At 33.4% G+C, this 7474-nt stretch overlaps 1 non-coding gene across 1 annotated transcript; it reads right to left on the bottom strand.

The window, feature by feature from the left end:
* Nucleotides 1-860: 860 nt before the first annotated feature.
* On the bottom strand, nt 861-987 carry LOC113785062 (small nucleolar RNA SNORA69). The gene has a single exon (XR_003471216.1). It is a non-coding gene; the product is annotated as a small nucleolar RNA SNORA69 (small nucleolar RNA).
* Nucleotides 988-7474: the final 6487 nt, after the last annotated feature.

Here is a 7474-nt window from a genome sequence, read left to right as displayed (position 1 = left end):
TTAATATTTATCAACTAATCTTCATATAAAAACTATATTATTATACTAATGATAATAAAGTAATGGTAATTAAAATGTGAATCCGTATGATACAAATTAAATTATTCATAATGAATTTGTTATACTCATTTTATTTTCTGATTTTTATTTTTATATTTACAATATCAAATGATAATACTCATATGATTATACGAGTTATACCCATATTAATTACATTATTATATTTAAAATAAATTTAAAATAAAAACCAATAAATTAAAATCCTTATGTTTTTAATTACTTATCGAAAATCTTCTATTATAATATTAATATGATAGCATACAAAGTAATTAAAAACAGAAGATCGAGCGTAAATAAAAATTTAAGGTTTTAAGCATAGTAAATACACCAATGTCACAAGTAATCCAGAATAACCATAATAAACATAACAAAAACATGAACAAATCTTATTAATTCATCAACCATTATTATTAATATTATAAATCCTATTATTATTATTATTATTATTATTATTATTATTATTATTATTATTATTATTATTATTATAACAATTATTAATTGAATTTTATTTATTAGATGACTTAACTTTAAAATATCCCTCCGCATAACTTATTCATGGTATGGCAAAACCAGTCTATACATTAGTATCATAAAAGAAAATAAAAACACAATATCACTACGCGAAAAAACGCATATTACAGCGCTTTTTCAAAAAAATAAGCGCTGTGGAAACGAGCGCTGTAAATGATACAACAGCGCTTTTAAAAAAGCGCTATAAAACATGTAAATACAACGCGCGCTTGTTATGCACATTTTACAGCGCTTCTTCACAAAAAAGCGTGTAATATGCACCCCATTATATGAGTTATGGGTGTGCATTTTACAGCGCTTTCTCAAAAAAGCGCTCTAAAATGCACACCCATAACTCATATACGAGTGGGCATATTACAGCGCTTTCTCACAAAAGCGCTGTAATATGCCCACCCATAATTTCATATATGGGTGTGCATATTACAGCGCTTTCTCAAAAAAGCGCTCTAAAATGCACACCCATAACTCATATACGAGTGGGCATATTACAGCGCTTTCTCACAAAAGCGCTGTAATATGCCCACCCATAATTTCATATATGGGTGTGCATATTACAGCGCTTTCTCAAAAAAGCGCTGTAAAATGCCCACTCATAATTTCATATTATGGGTCTGCATTTTACAGCGCTTTTCTTATACATTTTACAGCGCTTTCTCACTAAAGCGCTGTAAAAGGTGCACCATTAAAGCGCTTTAGAACAACATTTTACAGCGCTTTTTAAAAAAAGTGCTGTAAAATGTGTGTGTGTGTTTTTTTTTTAAACGCTGTAAATTAATTATTTGAAACGAAAAGCGCTTTTTAGCTTTTTATGGCATTTTTTTTAAAAAGCGATGTCTTTTCATTTATTTCTTACATATATATATTTATATATATATATATATAAATATATATATGTAAGAAATAAATGAATATTACTTACGTGTCGAGCATATTCTTTATTCCGGGGTGATTGGTGTAATCGCCGTGCACGGGATCCAAATAGTATATCACTTCAGAGACCGCATTGATTGCAAATAGCACCCAATGTGCCCTACAACAACAAAAAATTGGTTAAGCAATTTTGTTTATAGACAACTAATAAATTAAATTCTCATCAATTAAAAAAGATAAAATTACGTACCCTGAATTATATGGTGCCAAGAACAATTTATCACTTTCTTTATTTCTTAAAAACATATCTACAATGTAGTGTTTTACATTGTCTGGATCGAGTTTGAACATCGACATCTTATGCGGAGACAAGAATGAGTATTTATTTGACAGTTTCCTCGTGCACACGACCTTCTCGTACAAAAACCTTCAATGAAAATTTTAAACTAGATTAATTACCAATACATTTAATTAATTACAAATAAATGCAATTAAAAGTATTTTTTACCTTATGTACAAGCTGATTACAGTAACACTCAGCTCCTTATGTTCGAGAAGATCGTACATTTGCTCCTTTTCGAGGTATTCAATATACTCATCTCCAAAGATGTCTTGATTCATTTGTACAATGGGCGAATCGTTGCTGCTGCCCATGTTCCTTTTTATTTGGATGTCAAGACACGCCCCGTATTTACCAAGGCGTGGCTGACTTTTATTAGGAGCAGCAGCAGCAGCGACCGATTTTCCCCGATCCAGATTTTTTGTTGCTGCAAGTTTTGCAGCTTTATTACCCTCCAGCCTTTGTAGTTTGGCAGCCCTATTAACCTCCAATTTTTGAGGTCTGCTGCCTTTTTTTGGCTGTAGGGGTGGTTTATTTATTTGGACCTACAAAAATGAGGTAAAATGTTAGTTTATTGAATCTGAAAAAATAAAAAACCTTAGGCAATAAATGTGACAAACCTTTTCGGGAGATGTAACTGATTTGTCCTTGGGAATCTTTTTTTCGAGGGCAACAAGGTGTGTGGGCCATGCCACGTAACTGCCAATAGCGTCGCTTAAGAACTTCATATCTCCATCGTTGTCCGGTATGGGCAACGGTGCAGTTGGTTCGAAAGCAACCGTAGGCGATACTTTGACATGGCCCGCGGGGATCGGAATATTGTGCAATACTTCTCCCGAAGTATTGTGCAATATTCCTTTTCCCACCTTCCGTTGAGTCGGCGAGGACAAGTATAGGACACATGTAGTGACACCCTACATCAATAGTTAAAACATAAGTACAGTTAATATATAAGTTTGTTTAATACATAAGTAATTACATAAGCAAGTAAGTAGTAAGTAATTAATTACCTCGGGAATACTCTTCAAACCGACGTTGCAACTCCCGGTTTCACTCTCCATTTGTATTTCAGGTTGGAGCTGAACCGGAAGTTGCTTGTCTTTATTCGTATTCACCAAGAGTGCCACTTGCTCCGATAAGATTCTGAGCTTCTCTAATACTTCCTCGTTGGAAGGTTTTTGGCGCTTCTCTTGAGGAAAAAAGCTTTTGGGAGTTACGCCAAATCCTTTCCCCCTCACTCGACCGGAATACTCAGGGACATTAAACACTTTCCCAAGAATGTCCCTGCACGTATCCTTGTTGCCCTCTTGAGTTTCAGAACTTTGTTCAATAGTTTCCTAAAATACATGTAACATTAAAAAGATAAGTTCAATAGCATTTTTAAAATACAATATTAAAAAATATTAAAGTGATAATATACTTACACAAAGTTCTACAACTTTCTTGACATTTTCATTATCAACCACTCCTTCTTTGTTAACACGCGCTTCCTTCCATAAGATATGACGACCCAAGGGTTGATCGGCTTGGGTGTCTTTTCTCTATTCGTTAAAATCATAAACAAAATAATACAAATTAGTTACACACTATAGTTTATAATACAAATTACAAGTGATGTTTAATTACTTACAATTTTTTGTTCAAGGCGTGCATATCCCATACGTGATTTCTTGTATGGGTGTTTTGGGTTGCTTGCCCGTTCGCGATTTGCCTTACTAATATTCTATATAAAAAAAAAATAGCAATTGTGTAAAAATTTAAAATACGCTACGAATATGAATAATAAAACACAAATGCTAATAAATTAATCACTTACGACAAACGCCGGGTCAGAACGTTTGGAAACAAATGCACTCCATTCATCCTTTGATATATAATGTTGATATATCTTTGGAGGTTCAGCATTTGTGTTTCCTTCTCTATCTTTTAGATAGAAATTTGAGAGATGGGATCTAAATCCACGATGGATTTTCCCAGCAACTCTCAAAACATATGACTTTCGTTCCTCATCAAGAACAAAAGTGGTCTGCAATGAAAACAATTATAAGTAATGTATTTTACAGAAAAAAAATTATAAATGACAAAAGAGTAGATCAAAATATTTACTTGAATGTCATTCCAGATGATATCTTTGGCATCCTTCAACGCCTTATCTCTCCAGTTGTCTATTGTTATTGGGACATTTTGACGAACAACAGCCCCAATGTAGCTTACAAACATGGAGCTGTTGGGGTCAACTGGCTGACCACTCTCGTTCCAGCCAACCTAATAAACTCATATAGTAAGTACATGCCCTAAACCCTAAAAAAAGATAAAAAAACACACAGCAAACAGAGTATATATAGTATACCTCAAATTTAATGCCACTGCTCCGTGCTTTAATCACCCTTTGCATGATAGTTGCACCACGTTTGACTTCTTTTTCGTAAGTCTTAGAGGTGCCAACTTCTTCATTTTGAACTTCTAAATCTTTGTTTGTATCCATTTAACTACAACAAGTTCAACATGCACTTTAGTATAACATCAACAAGCTCAACATGGATCATGCATTATTATAAACAAACTCAACATGTATCAGTATATCTTAAAAAAGCTCAACATGCATTCTAATGATTACAAAAATTTAATAACATCAATACCTGAATAATGATGGTTCGAAGAAAGACGAAATGCAAAGAAAAGAGGGTTTGCAGAAAGTTCACAGAAATATGGTTCACAGAAATACGGTTTGAAGAAATACGTAATGAGGGTTACGTATTTCAATGAAAATATATTGTGTGAAATGGGAGAGATGATCTTGGATGGAAATAAGGTTCGAAATGAAGGAGATGATCGTGGAAATAAGGTTCGTAAAGGACGGGATGATAGGGTTTGCAAAAGAAGAGAAGAAATGAAGGTTGAGATGAAGGTTACGTAATGAAGAGGAAACTGAAGAGGTAACTGTTATATATACGTAACACTTTTACAGCGCTTTTTATAAGCCTTTTACAGCGCTTATTTTGTAAAGCGCTCTAAAAGGCTTCTTTAGTTAAATTTTTAAAAGGCTCTTTTACAGCGCTTTTTTCAAATAAGCGCTGTAAAAGACCTCCGTGTGTTATTATGTTATTTGAATGCCTTTTACAGCGCTTTTTTCAAATAAGCGCTGTAAAAGACCTCCGTGTGTTATTATGTTATTTGAATGCCTTTTACAGCGCTTTTTTCAAATAAGCGCTGTAAAAGACCTCCGTGTGTTATTATGTTATATGAATGCCTTTTACAGCGCTTTCACACATAAGCGCTCTAAAAGGCTTCTTTAGTTAAATTTTTAAAAGGCTCTTTTACAGCGCTTTTTTCAAATAAGCGCTGTAAAAGACCTCCGTGTGTTATTATGTTATATGAATGCCTTTTACAGCGCTTTCACACATAAGCGCTCTAAAAGGCTTCTTTAGTTAAATTTTTAAAAGGCTCTTTTACAGCGCTTTTTTCAAATAAGCGCTGTAAAAGACCTCCGTGTGTTATTATGTTATTTGAATGCCTTTTACAGCGCTTTTACACATAAGCGCTCTAAAATGTCTCTTTATGTTAATTTTAAGAGGCTCTTTTACAGCGCTTTTCCCAAATAAGCGCTGTAAAAGACCTCCGTGTGTTATTATGTTATATGAATGTTTTTTAAAGCCTTTTACAGCGCTTTTCCACATAAGCGCTCTAAAATGTCTCTTTATGTTAATTTTAAAAGGCTCTTTTACAGCGCTTTTTCCAAATAAGCGCTGTAAAAGGCCTTATTGTTTTTGTGTTTTGTTATGTTATGTTATTTTTTAAACAAGCTCAACATGCATGCAAAACCCACATAGTAGTAACTGGTCACCACAAAAATCCCTTCCTCTTCACCAAACTCTTCTCCTTTTATGCATCTTCTTCACAAACATCAAAGCTTACTCTTTCACAATTCAATCTCCACCTCAACACCCTTTTTATCTCTTTACATTCTCTTTCCTTCTTAAATCGAAACTTAATTGGTATTCAGGATCATTGCCATGTTGCGAAAAATGGGTTTGTGTCTGGTGTTTTTGGGGATTCCCATGATGCGTACAAGGTGTTTGAAGAAATGGGTTTGTGTCTGATGTTTTTTGGATTCCCATGATGCGTACAAGGTGTTTGAAGAAATGGGTTTGTGTCTGATGTTTTTTGGATTCCCATGATGCGTACAAGGTGTTTGAAGAAATTAGGTGTCTGATGAATATTATTTTTAAAGCTTTTTTACAGCGCTTTGTCAAATAAGCGCTGTAAAATGTCTTTTTTACTCACTTTCAAAAGAGTCGTTTACAGCGCTTTGTGTGAAAAGCGCTGTAAAAGGTATAAAACACTCATTATTTTATTTTTAAAAGGATCTTTTACAGCGCTTTTTAAGATAAGCGCTGTAAAATGTCTCTTTATTTTATTTTTGTGTTTGGTTTATTTGGGTTGGGATGACATTAAAAACATTTTTATCATTGTTTATTGGATTAAAAATATTGTTATCATTGTCTTTATCACAATACTTTAGGAGATGATGAATTATTAGAAATGAGTATTCTGAAGAATCTATATATATATATGCACTGAGCAAAAGAGAATCTCTCTATTCAGTTCAGTTCAGTTCATGTAAATTACTAATTTATATTCAGTTCAGTTCATGTAAATCAAGCTAAATATAAAACACTCATTGTTACATGAACTTGGTATAAAACACTCAAATCAAGCTAAATATAAGCAGAAAATAAATTAATCAGAAAATAAATTAATCAGAACTTAGTATAAAACACTCAATTCAGATTACATGCATATTTACAATAACACAGTTCAGATTACATGCATAGCTTATATAAAACAATTAAACATATATATACATTAAGATGCCCTTCTTCTTTTCCTGGTGACATTCACATTTGTTTGTCCATTTACAATACGAAACGATGGATTAATCCAAATTCCCTCATCATGATCATCTCTAAGATATAAACCATCATCAGTTGAATCAATTTCATGTGGTTGTTGTGATGTTGCAAATAAAAGATCATTACCAACATCTTCATCATTATTGTTATCATCACTTATTTTATTGGTCGATAGGACAACAGACCATTTATCATTAGAAGGATCAGTGACATAAAACACTTGTTGAGCTTGCGACGCTAAAATAAAAGGCTCGTCTTTGTATCCCACCCTATTAAAATCGACAAGCAAGAATCCTGACTCATCAATCCGAACGCCATTATTATTATCGACCCACTTGCAACCAAATATGGGAACACGAAACATTGTGTAGTCTAACTCCCATATGCGCTCGATAACCCCAAAATATGATAGATTTGCATATATTGGGTTTTTGTCTTTTGCACTTGAGACATGCATCGCTTCAGCTACGAGAGTGACTCCACTATTTTGCATAGTGGTCTGATCATCTTGTTCTTTGGTATAAAATGTGTAGCCGTTAATAACATAACCAGTGTAAGAAAAGACATGTAAGCTCGGACCATTTGCTAGCCACCTCAATCTATTTGAAATTGATCCGGGGTCTATATCAAATTTTGACATTATGTGATTTTTTAACCATGTTACAAAACTTCGATTGTGCTCTCGAGTTATCCAATTTTGATTCCTATTCATGTTCAAACGAGATAACTGATCAATGTGTATTGTAACATACGGTTGAAC

This window comes from Cicer arietinum, chromosome 5 (genome assembly GCF_000331145.2).
Source record: "Cicer arietinum cultivar CDC Frontier isolate Library 1 chromosome 5, Cicar.CDCFrontier_v2.0, whole genome shotgun sequence".
Taxonomy (NCBI): Eukaryota; Viridiplantae; Streptophyta; class Magnoliopsida; order Fabales; family Fabaceae; genus Cicer; species Cicer arietinum.
This window is presented reverse-complemented; position numbering and strand designations above follow the sequence as displayed.